This window comes from Macaca mulatta, chromosome 6 (assembly GCF_049350105.2).
Source record: "Macaca mulatta isolate MMU2019108-1 chromosome 6, T2T-MMU8v2.0, whole genome shotgun sequence".
In the NCBI taxonomy this organism is placed as follows: Eukaryota; Metazoa; Chordata; class Mammalia; order Primates; family Cercopithecidae; genus Macaca; species Macaca mulatta.
The window spans coordinates 43,168,754-43,181,554 of record NC_133411.1 but is presented as its reverse complement, the minus strand read 5'-3'; the positions used below and the strand labels follow the sequence as shown (position 1 = coordinate 43,181,554).

The 12,801-nt window shown below is 35.5% G+C and overlaps 1 pseudogene; it reads left to right on the top strand.

Annotated features, from left to right (window-relative positions):
- The first annotated feature begins 645 nt into the window (after positions 1 to 645).
- LOC100428054 (bifunctional methylenetetrahydrofolate dehydrogenase/cyclohydrolase, mitochondrial-like) overlaps positions 646 to 12,801 on the top strand; it is a 119,401-nt pseudogene continuing 107,245 nt past the window's right edge.

Genomic DNA, 12,801 nt, shown 5'->3' with positions numbered 1-12,801 from the left:
GATGCATAAGCTGTTTGATGCGCTGCTGCGTTCAGGTGGCCAGTATTTTACTGAAGATTTTTGTATTGATGCTTATTAAGGATATTGGCCTGAAGTTTTCTTTTTTTGTTGTATCTCTGCCAGGTTTTAGTATAGAAAAAGGCCAGCATCATTCAATTTTCAATTTTTTGAGATCATTTCAGTAGAAATGATACCAGCTCTTCTTTGTAACTCTGGCAGAATTCAGCTGTGAATCCATCTGATCCTGGGCTTTTTTCTTTTCTTTTTTTTTTTTTTTTTTTTTTTTTTTTCTGTTGGTAGGCTATTTGTTGTTGCTTCAATTTTAGAACTCATTATCAGTCTATTCAACATTTCAACTTCTTCCTAGTTCAGTCTTGGGAGGCTGTACGTGCCCAGGAATTTGTATATTTCTTCTAGATTTTCTAGTTTATGTGATTTTCTAGTTTATGAGGAGGTGTTTATAGTATTCTCTGGTGGTTGGTTGTATTTCTGTGGGCCCATAGGCTGAACTGACTGGGAAACCTGAACAGCCACAATGGTGGCCTGCCCCACCCCAGGAACTTTTTCCCAGGGGGAAATTAGAGCTCTGTTCATGGAAAACTGGCCGGAGTGACTGAAGCCCTGGCTGGGAGGTCTTGTCCAGTGATGAGGACTGAATCAGGGTCTCACTTAAAGAAACAGTCTGGCCATGATCTGGAAAAACAGTTGTGCTGTGTTGGGGGAGACCCTTCCTCATCTGGGCCATTTGGACTCTTCAAAGCCAGCACGCTGGAAAGGCTGAGTGGACCAAACCACAGAGATGACGGCTACACCTCCCACTGGGAACTCCTACCAGCCTCAGGCAAATTCCACCCTGTTGCCATGGGCTGGCTAGAATTTCAAGCCAGTGAGTCTTATCTCGTGAGGTGACATGGAAGGAGGTACCACAGAATTATGTTGCTTGGCTTCCTGGATTCAGCCCCCTTCCTAGGGGTATGCACGGACCTCCTGCCTTGTCTGAGTTGCAGACACCATTGTTGGGGATCCCCGGGATGGAGTATGTAAAGCTCCTGGGTCTCTGTGTGTGCCTGGTCAGCTGCTCTGCTGAGACTCCACACAGCTCTGTGTGTCAGACCCAAGGCCCTGGTGGCACAGGATCATGAGGGGATCTCCTGATCTGTGGTTGCAAAGATGTGGGAGGAGCGTGGGTTCCCAGGTGGGGTCGCACAATCACTCACCATTTCCCTTGACTGGGGGTGGGGGGGTGCCTTGGCTCTGTGTTGCTCCCGGGTGTGCCATCGCCTCACCCTGCTTTTCTTCCTTCTTCATAGGTCGTGGGTCAACTTGTTTGGCTAATCAGTCCCAATGCAAGAACCTCGATATTTCAGTTGAAGGTACTGTCTTCACTTTCCCCTTTCGTTCCTCTCCATGAGTACCGTGGACTGCAGCTGCTTCTCTTCGGCCATCTTGACCCGCTTCCTAGTTCAATGTTTAACATTAAAGTGTTTTGGGTCTTTATTTAGAAGTTTGGTGATGATTTTTTTGACCAAAAATATGATGTAGGAACTTAAATCTTGTTTACATCAATTAGCCTATGGTAAAATTGATTTTGTTATATGTCATTTCATTTAAACTTACAGCTTTCAAGAACTTATCAGTTATGTTAATGAGGACTGACTGTCCTTTTCCAAATCTATTGAGATCATCATGAAGCCTTTTTCTTTTATTAATATGATGGATCACACTAATTAATTCTCAGGTTTTAAACCAGCTTTGAATTCTTGGGATAAATCTCACTTTGTTATTGTGTAAATCATTTTTATATGTTGCTAGATTCAATTTGCTTATGTTTTGTTGCAGATTTTTGCTTTTATGTTTATAAGAATATCAGTCCATAGTTTTCTTTGTTGAATTTTTGCATAAGGGTACTAATGGCCTTGTAGAATGAGTCGAACAGTGTTCTCTCTTCTTCTGCTTTTTTAATAGTTTGTGAGTAATTGATATTAACTTTTCTTTAAATGTCTGATAGAATTCACTATTAAATCTCTCCGGTCCTGGGTTTTATGTGTGTGTGTTGGGAAGAGAAAATTTGTTTACAATTACTAACTAAATATCACATTTTGTATTTCATATTTTATCTGATTTCTATTCCTTTTGAGTCAGTTTAGTAGTTTGTGTCTTTCTAGTAATGTCTCAATTTCATCTGGGTTATCAAATCTGCTAGCATATAGTTGTTAACAGTATTTTCCTATAACACATTTTATATCATAAATTTTTTTTTCTATATTTCTTGGTCTGTTATGCAAAAAGTTGATCAGTTTTGAAGTTTTCCGAAAACATCTTTAATTTCATTTTTTTCTATTGTTTTTCTATTTTATATTTTTACTTATGTCTGCTCTAATTTTTATAATCTTCTTTCTCTTTATCTGCATTGGGTTTGGTTTGCTCTTTTTTACCATTTCTTATGGTGAAAGATTGGCTTATTGATTTGAGATTTGCCCTCTTTTTTGACATAGACATTTCCAAATACAAATTTCTTTCTAAGCAGTGATTGTCTGTATCCCATAAGTTTTTATGTATTGTGTTTTTATTCTTCTGAAGGGACTTCCACTATGACTTTTTCTTGACCCATTAGTTGTTTAGGAATGTCTTGTTTAATTCGCACATATTTATAGATTTTCCAAATTTTATTCTGTTATTCTATTTTAATTGTTACTCTGCTCTGAGAACAAATTTTGTATAATTTTAATCCTTTTATATTTGTTGAGGGTTCTTTTACAGCCTCACATATGATCTTTCCTGGAGAATGTAACAAGAATGTCTATTTTACTGCTGTTGGATGAAGTATTCTGTAGATGTCTGTTAGGTCTAGATGGTTTATAGTGTTCATGTCTTCTGTTTGCTTGTTGATTTATGCCTAATTCTATTTTTAAGTAAAAGAAGACATTGAAGTCTTCAACTATTATTGTTGAATTGTATATGGATCATATTTTTCTATTTTTATATGTGTTTTAATTTTTTGTTTTAAACTGGGTATTTAGATAAAATTTAGCAACTTCCCCTCAGTAAAGAGGAAGGATACTGTTGTTGATGGTTTGATCATTTGTTTATTTGTTTAGTGACTTCGCTGAACTCTTGAACTCCTTCTGCAAAGTCTATTTTCTCTGTCATGTGGATTCTCTGTTGTCCCTATTCAGATATTTTCCCACTTGTTTTACCCTTTATCTTGGGCATCTAAGAGTTATTCCTAGGTTACAGGTTGTGTTTAAGCCTCATTACCTAATTATGTTTTTACTCTTTTAATGCTGGATGTGTGTGTTCCTTCGAGGCTACTATTGCAGTTGAGAGAGTTTATTTTGTTTGCCCAATGTCATCCAGGGACTATCAGTTTGGATGCCCCCACTCTCATTGCTCCAGAGAGGAAACAGTCTCAGACACGCAAACAGTCTTTCAGACTCCCAGGGGTACATGTGATTTTAATTTTAGGTCTGGCTTCTTAGGAGTTGTCCCTGCATTTGAGTATCTAATTGTTAGTCAATATTTTGTCAGAGGTTATGTTTAACCCCCTTTGCCAGTGAGGTTTTTCCCCTTTGTGGATGGATATACGTGTGGCTTTGGGAATGCTATCTTGGCTGCCCCACATCATGCTATAATTTCTCCCTAGTGTGTAAAGCCTGGGACATAGTACATAGCCGATCAAATCCCCAAGGTTAGCAGTTGTCATGGGCAATTATGTCCCCCACAAATTCATATTTGAGGTCCTAATCCCAAGTACCTCAAAATGTGACTATATTTGTAGATATGACCTTTAAAGAGGTAATTAAGGTTAAATGAGAGCATTAGGGTTGGCCTTAATACAATATGACTGGTGCCTTTATAAGAACAAGAGATTAGTAAGCAGACAACCCAGACAAAGGGATGATCATTTGAAGACACAGCAAAAAGTTATCTGAAACTCAACCCTAATAAGGAACTAATTCCACCAACACCTTGATCTTTGACTTTTAGCCTCTGGAACTGTGAGAAAATAAATTTTGTTTTTCAAGTTGCCCCGTCTGTGTATTCTGTAATGGCGGACTAATACAGTAGTGATAGTAGGAGGCTGTATCTTTCTCTGATTCTATTAAACTTCTGGCTGCTGAGCCATTTTGCTCTTATCATTGTGCTGTTAGCCACCTCTTAACTGCTCTTCACCAACCTCTCTATTGTTTTTGACAACATTTTTAGGTATTAAGTTCTCTGAGCTCTGTTCCTAATAAAGTCATTCTTCCCAGGCAGAGGTATGAAACTTCTTCATCTGTACTTATGCCTGCCTTTACCCCTGGGCAGAACTCCTATGTACCAGAGATGGGGGAAAGACCCACTATTCCCAAAGTGAGAGCTCTTCTCTCTAAGAAGGTATTGGGGGTGGTGTCCCTAGTCTTCTTGGATTGACTCTCCTGGCATGGAACCTGTACCCTATGAGTAAATTGGGATAATTTGGACCCCAGTATTTTTGGCCTGTCAAGCCTGGGGTAGAGCTTTCACCTTATAAATAGGGGCTGCATTGGAGGGAGGTGGGATCTTTTTCATCATGTCGACTTAAAATAGGCTTTCTGCAACACAGAGCTGCAGGGGTGAAAAACACTTGGAAGACTCCTCTTCCTAGGGTGAAACCATAATCCAAGACTAGGATCTGGGATAGAAGAGCCCCCATCTTCTTGGCCACAGCTGGAGTAACTCATCGAAGTAGAGCTAACAAAGAGCTGGGGGAAATTTATAAAGGAGGGGGTCACGGCTCAAGTTCCATAAAATCTTACTAGTCTTGCCAAAGGTTAATAAGTTTTCTTTCTTTCTTTATTTATTATTATTTTTTCTTATTATACTTTAAGTTCTAGGGTACATGTGCACAACGTGCAGGTTTATTACATATGTATACTTGTGCCATGTTGGTGTGCTGCACCCATCAACTCGTCAGCACCCATCAACTCGTCATTGACATCAGGTATAACTCCCAATGCCATCCCTCCCCCTGCCCCCCTCCCCATAATAGGCCCCAGTGTGTGATGTTCCCCTTCCCAAGTCCAAGTGATCTCATTGTTCAATTCCCACCTATGAGTGAGAACATGCGGTGTTTGGTTTTCTGTTCTTGCGATAGTTTGCTGAGAATGATGGTTTCCAGCTGCATCCATGTCCCTACAAAGGACACGAACTCATCCTTTTTTATGGCTGCATAGTATTCCATGGTGTATATGTGCCACATTTTCTTAATCCAGTCTGTCACTGATGGACATTTGGGTTGATTCCAAGACTTTGCTATTGTGAATGGTGCTGCAATAAACATATGTGTGCATGTGTCTTTATAGCATCATGATTTATAATCCTTTGGGTATATACCAAGTAATGGGATGGCTGGGTCATATGGTACTTCTAGTTCTAGGCCCTTGAGGAATCGCCATACTGTTTTCCACAATGGTTGAACTAGTTTACAATCCCACTAACAGTGTAAAAGTGTTCTTATTTCTCCAAATCCTCTCCAGCACCTGTTGTTTCCTGACTTTTTAAAGATTGCCATTCTAACTGGTGTGAGATGCTATCTCATTGTTGTTTTGATTTGCATTTCTCTGATGGCCAGTGATGATGAGCATTTTTTCATGTGTCTGTTGGCTGTATGAATGTCTTCTTTTGAGAAATGTCTGTTCATATCCTTTGCCCACTTTTTGATGGGATTGTTTGTTTTTTTCTTGTAAATTTGTTTGAGTTCTTTGTAGGTTCTGGATATTAGCCCTTTGTCAGATGAGTAGATTGCAAAAATGTTCTCCCATTCTGTAGGTTGCCTGTTCACTCTGATGGTAGTTTCTTGTGCTGTGCAGAAGCTCTTTAGTTTAATTAGATCCCATTTGTCAATTTTGGCTTTTGTTGCCATTGCTTTTGGTGTTTTAGACCTGAAGTCCTTGCCCATGCCTATGTCCTGAATGGTATTGCCTAGGTTTTCTTCTAGAGTTTTTATGGTTTTAGGTCTAACATTTAAGTCTCTAACCCATCTTGAATTAATTTTCATATAAGGAATGAGGAAAGGATCCAGTTTCAGCTTTCCACTTATGGCTAGCCAGTTTTCCCAGCACCATTTATTAAATAGGGAATCCTTTCCCCATTTCTTGTTTTTCTCAGATTTGTCAAAGATCAGATGGCTGTAGATGTGTGGTGTTATTTCTGAGGGCTCTGTTCTGTTCCATTGGTCTATATCTCTGTTTTGGTACCAGCACCATGCTGTTTTGATTACTGTAGCCTTGTAGTATAGTTTGAAGTCAGGTAGCGTGATGCCTCCAGCTTTGTTCTTTTGACTTAGGATTGTCTTGGCAATGTGGGCTCATTTTTGGTTCCATAAGAACTTTAAAATAGTTTTTTCCAGGTATGATCTTATGTTTGGGAAAACCTAGACTCCTCCAAAACTTCTTAAAATTGGTAAACAAATGCTGTAAAGTTGCAGAACATAAAATCAACATACAAAAATCAGTAGGATTTCTATATGCCAACAGTCAACAATCTGAAAAAGAAATCGAGAAAGCAATCCCATTTATAATAGCAACAAATAAAAAACCTAGGTGTAAACTTAACAAAAGAAGTGAAAGACCTTTATAATGAAAATTATTAAACATTGATGCAAGAAATTAAAGAGGACACAAAAAGTTGATAGATATTTTATATTCATGGATTGCAAAATCAATATTGTTAAATATCCATACTACCCAAAGAAATCTACAGATTCAGTGCAATTCTCATCAAAATACCAATGACATTCTTTATAGAAATAGAAAAAAAATCTCCTAAAGTTAATATGGACCCAGGAAACACCCAGAATAGCCAAAGCTATCCTAATCAAAAGGAACAAAACTGGAGGAAGTACATTACCAAACTTCGAATTATACTACAGAGCTATTATAACCCAAATAACAAAACGCGTGGTGCTGTCATAAAAGCAGACACATAGACCAATAAAACAGAATAGAGAACCAGAAATACATCCATACATCTACAGCAAACTCATTTTTGACAAAGGTGCAAGGAACATACATTGGGGAACGGACAGTCTCTTCACTAAATGATGCTGAGGAAAATGGATATCCATATGCAGATGATTGAAACTATATCCCTATCTCTCACCATATACAAAAATCAAATTTAAATGGATTAAATACTTAAATCTAAGACCAGAAACTATGAAACTTATAAAATAAAACATTGAGGAAACTCTCTAGGAAACATGCCTGGGCAAATATTTCTTCATTAATACCTCAAGAGCACAGGCAACCAAGGCAAAAATGGACAAATGGGATCACATCAAGTTAGAAAGCCTCTGCACAGCAAAAGAAGCAGTGAGCAAAGTGGAGAGACAACCCACAAAATGGGAGAAAATATTTGCAAACCATCTAATAAGGATATATAAGGAACTCAAAAACTCTATAGGAAAAAATCTAATAATCTAATTAAAAATGGACAAAAGATCTGAATAGGCATTTCTGAAAAAAAAAAGACATGCAAATGACAAACACGTATATTAAAAGATTCTCAACATCCTTGATCATCAGAAAAATGCAAGTCTAAACTATAATGAGATACCATCTCACACCTGTTAAAATAGCTGTTATCCACAAGACGGGTAATACCAAATGCTGGTAATGATGTGGAGAAAAGGCAACCATGTACACTGTTGGTGTGGATGTAAATTAGTACAGTCATAATGGAGAACAGTATAGAGGTTCCTTAAAAAAAACTAAAAATTTGAACTATTTTATGATCCAGCCATTCCACTGCCAGTTACACATCCCTAAGAAAGGAAGTCAGTATATTGAAGAGCTATCTGCACTCCCTTTTTTATTGTAGCACTATTCACAATAGCCAAAATTTGGAAGCAACGTTAAGTGTCCATTGACAGACAAATGGATAAAGAAAATGTACATATACTCAGTGGATTACTATTTCGCCATAAAAAAGAATGAGACTTAATCATTTGCAACAACATGAATGGAACTGGAGGACAATATGTTGAGTAAAATAAGCCAGGCACATAAAGATAAATTTTACATGTTCTTATTTATTTGTGTGAGCTAAAAATTATAGCAACTGATGTCATGGAGATAGAGAGTAGAATGATGGATACCAGAGTCCGGGAAGGGTAGTGAGTGGGGGATAGGGAAAAGTGAGATAGTTAATGGGTACAAAAATATAATTAAATAGAAGGAATAACATTTAATATTTGATAGTGCAACAGGGTGATTACAGTTAATAATAATTTCTTACATGTTAAAAAACTAAAGGAATATAATTGATATCCTTGCACCATAAAGAAATAAGTTTGTGAGGTGATGGATACCCCATTTATCCTGAGGTAATTATTATATATTATATGCCTGTGTCAAAATATCTCATATATCCTATAAGTATATACACCAACTATATACCCATAAACATTAAAAAAATTTAAATCTAATTATGCTACACTTTATACTCAGCATAAGGAATAAATTCTTTACTATGAGCTACTGGACCTTATTAATCAACTTTATTTCATGCCAGCCTCTCAAGACATATTCAATAATATATTCCTTAAGTAAGTGTTCAAGACTAATTTTCTAGTTCCAATGGGTTTTTCCCCTAAAATCAGTATAAATTGAATAAGACAAAAGGAAAAACAAGGTTCAATGGCACTTCTGGATCTTTCTAGATGAAGTGATTTTATGTCCCATTTTCCCGGGGTAGTATTTGTTTACATCCATTTTATCATGACTTAAAAGAGGATAGCTTGTTTCTAATGTACATTTTACGTTCTTATTCCAGCTTTGAAAATGGATTTTTTATGAATTAAAAGAAATATTAAAATATAGATTATAAATGTATTATGTGGTTCAAAAGTGGCTACAGAGAGAAACTACATAGGAAATACAGAGCATGACATTATGAAAAAGCAAAAGTGAGATAGAGATCTAAATTTTTTACCAAAAGATTCAGAATATATCAATTGTTTGTATCAAATAATGGGGGGGAAATGTAGCTAATGAGAATGAAAGCTAGGATATTAAGCCCTGCATCCTATCCGTTATGTTGCTACTGAAAATATAGCCACCCAAAAAATCATATGATGATAAGAAGACAAAAGATGTTCTACAGCATTTGACATCTAAAGTGCTTAGAAAGCTAAGAATATCAATTTAAATGCAACAGCTGCATCATGCCTACTAGCAGAATACTGGAGTCAGTCCTATTAATATCATTTATAAAAGAAGGAGCTTGCTCCCATCATTACCATTTAACATAGTATTATATGCCCAGAACACAAAAGAGTCAACTACAAAACTGTTAAAATTTATTTAAAAGTTTAATGAAGTGTCTACTATCAAGATAAAAGTTTAAAAATCGATCATTTCCTTCTATCCCAATAATAACTAGTTACAATAAATGACAGGCAGGATAATATTTCCTTTACAATAGTAACAAAAATACAAATAATATAGGAGTACATCTATCAAGACATATGTAGGACTTTATTAAAGAAAAGCTTTCTAATGGTTGTAAATTGTTTTACTAAGTGGCAGGTATACTTCCTCATAGGAAGACTAAATATTATAATATATCAGACCTTCTCTAAATAAATTTCTAGCCTTTCCACAGTCCTATCAAGGCCTATAGGCCTTTACAAAATGATTCTAAAGATATTTGGAATAAAAATTGCTAAAATAGCTAAGCATATTCAGGAAGAAGAGAAATATGTGAAGAGTTTCCCCAGTAAAAGCCAAAATATAAAATTGTAGTGTTCTATATCACTGTAGGATGACTATAGTTAATAATAAATTATATTGTTTCAAATAGCTAGAGGATAGCGAATGTCCCCAGCACACAAAAAATGATAAATATTTGAGATGATGGATACGCCAGTTACTCTGATTGATCACTATATATATATATATGTATTGCAACATCACTATATACCCTATGAATATGCACAATTATTATCTATCAATTTACAATTAAATTGTTTAAAAAATAAAATAATTAGAATGTTATAACTTGGCACAAGAATTAATAGTCAAATAAATGGACCAGAATATCCAATATCCAGCCCAGAAAACAGTCCAACAGTTATATGTATACACACACACACACACATGAGTATTCCCCTTCCAAGATCCCTAGTAGATGCCTGAAACCATAAATTATCCAAACCCTATATATATACTATGTTTTTTCTTAAACATAGATACTTAGGATAAAGTTTAACTTAAATAAATTACACACAGTAAGAGACTAACAACAACAAATAATAAAATAGGACGATATGGCAACATCATTACTCTTGCATGTTGGCAACATTAGTGAGTAAAATAAGGTTTATTTGAATACAAGCACTGTGATACCCTGACAACTGAGATGACTAAGTGACTAACCTGCAGGTGGTGTATACAGCATGGATACTGCTGGACAAATGAATGATTCAGGTTCTGAGTGCGATGGCACAATATTTTATCATGTTACTCAGACCAGCAAGCAGTTTGAAACTTACAAATTATTTATTTCTGGAATTTCCCATTTTATATTTTTGGACCACAGTTGACCACAGGTAACTGAAATTGTGGAAAATGAAACAGTAGATAAAGAATGACTACTATATGTGTTTGTGTACATATACCTATACACACAGAAGTTACTCTGGTTGGAAAGTGGAAAGTAGCAAAGTAACATATAGATTATTTATTATATACTGCTTAAAAATTGGCTACATGATGAAAAAATTATGCTAGATGTTTACTCCACATGGTAGATGAAAGTACATTCCAAATGGATTGAAGAGCTAAACAAAAATATCAAAATCATTAAAAAATAATTAGAAGAATGACCATTAAGCTAATTTTAAGATGATATTAGTAATAATTATTGTATCCACAACTATCATCTATTAAAGGATTACCATGTGCCAAAGTATTATGCAAAGCAATTTACAGATATTATAATACCAAATTACGTGTTGTAGGAGCAATTAACATCTCTATAGGAAGGCCATGTGGGAAGGCCACAGAAGCAACAAGATGTTAGTTGCAGTTTGAAACGAGAGCTGTATACCTCTAAATCAAGCCTCGTCACCACTTAAGGTTTGTTTGTTTGTTTTTAATAGGATTAATAGAATTATTAGATGCAAAATGCCTACAGCTCTGTCTGGTCCTGTATGAACATGAGCAATTATTCATTTAGCTATAGTAGCTAAGAATGCAGACTCTTGACCATGTGCTTGACAGCTTTATCACTTTGCTTTTTCTTGAAAATGCTGTACCTTAGTTTATACCTCTATAAATAGGTATAATAGTACTTCTATCATATAATTATTGGAGAATTGAAAAGCTAATATATAGAGAGAAAAGAGTGCTTAATCTGTGTCTGGCATGAAGTAAGTGCTCTGTCAATATGTGGTACTACTAACTGTTGGGCTTTACTATCTTCCCTTATCAAAAGAGTAGAAAAAGAAGGACCATAAATGGCCAAGAAAGAGGTAATGATGGATTTAAAAGACTATAACCCAATATCGGAATACTATTCTACCATTAAGAAGCATGGTTATAAAGATTACATGAAGACATAAGACAGTTCTCATGATAGAATGTTAAATGAAAAGCAGGATTCAAAAATCTCAGGGGAATATTTTCAATATTGTTATATGTACATTATTTGTATGGTTGTACATACAAACACATAGACATATATAGTGTATAGAAAACAGATAATTAAAGAAATATACTTCATGTAAGTGGAATCATGTAGCGTTTGTCTTTCTGAAACTGATTTAATTTACTTAGCATAATGTCTACCAGGTTCATCCTTGTGGTCACATATTGCAGGATTTCTTTCTTTTAAAGGCTGGATGACATTGCATTGTGTTTGTGTGTGTGAATATATATATATATATATATATATATATATAAAATATGTTTTTATATATATAGATATATATCACATTTTTAAAATCTATTTATTGGATGGACATTTTTGTTGTTTTCACATTTTGGCTATTGTAAAGGGTGTCTCAATAGACATGTAAGTGCTAATATCTCTTTCAGGTCATGATTTTAATTCTTTTGGATAAATACCCAGAAATGGAATTGGTGGATTATATGGTAGTCTTATTATTAGTTTTCTGATAAACTTCCATACTATTTCCCATAGTGATTGCACCATAACTGTTGCCCATGAACAGTGTGCAAGGGTTCTAGTTTTTCCACAACCGCAACACTGGTTATCTTTTGACTTTTTGATAATAGCCACCCTAATAGGTATGAGATAATACCTCATTGTGGTTTTCATTTGCATTTCCCTGCTGATTAGTGACATTGCACATCTTTTTATATGCCTATTGGCCATTTATGTTTTTTTGTTGGAGAAATGTCTGAGTCATCTGCCCTTTTTTAATCCCTTATTTTGAAGAGAGAGCCTGTAAGTTGCCTTTTCATTTTGTTGATTGTTTCCTTTGCTGTGCAGAAGCATTTTAGTATAGCACAATCCCATTTGTCTATTTTTGTTTTTGTTGCCTGTGCTTTTGGTGTCATATTCATGAAATCATTGCCAAAACCGTCAAGAAGCTTTTCCCATTTTCTTCTAAGAGTTTTACTTTCAAGTCATGACATTTAAGTCTTTAATCCATTTTGAGTTTATTTTTGTGTTGTGTGTATATACCATACAGTGTAAGAGCCCAATTTTATTATTTTGCATGTGTATATACAATTTTCCCAGCACCATTTGTTGAAAAGGCCATCTTTTCCCTGTTGTATATTCTTGGTACCCTTGTCAAAGACCAGTTGA